Raw genomic sequence first — 434 nt, 5'->3', positions numbered from 1 at the left:
CGGTGATTTTAGCATCTGCCGTCTCACTAAATGAGGACATAAATACATGGACAACATCTCCAGAACTGGTCTGAGAGTCACTTCATGAGCATTTGACCGTTTCATTTGAGTAAAACTATCATCATGTCATACACACACAGAAATGTAAAGGTATTTACGGCAACTCGTCAAAATAATAATAAGTTCGGTTTAACTTGAAGACACTGGCAGAAATATATTACCATTGTTCAGTAGAATGTACGTAATAGGCTGCTACTACTACTAAAATTATTAAAACATTTTTAAGGAATAATCATACAATATGTCTTCAATGTTTTAATTTTAATATTAAATGAACTTTATTTTCCAAAGAATTAAATTTGTTTAATTTTCATTACTTAAAAGATAGATTAAATGAATATTTTATGCCTTAAAAAATGTAAATACACAACACA

This window comes from Sinocyclocheilus anshuiensis, unplaced genomic scaffold (assembly GCF_001515605.1).
Source record: "Sinocyclocheilus anshuiensis isolate Anshui unplaced genomic scaffold, SAMN03320099.WGS_v1.1 scaffold1095, whole genome shotgun sequence".
Classification (NCBI taxonomy): Eukaryota; Metazoa; Chordata; class Actinopteri; order Cypriniformes; family Cyprinidae; genus Sinocyclocheilus; species Sinocyclocheilus anshuiensis.
This window is presented reverse-complemented; position numbering follows the sequence as displayed.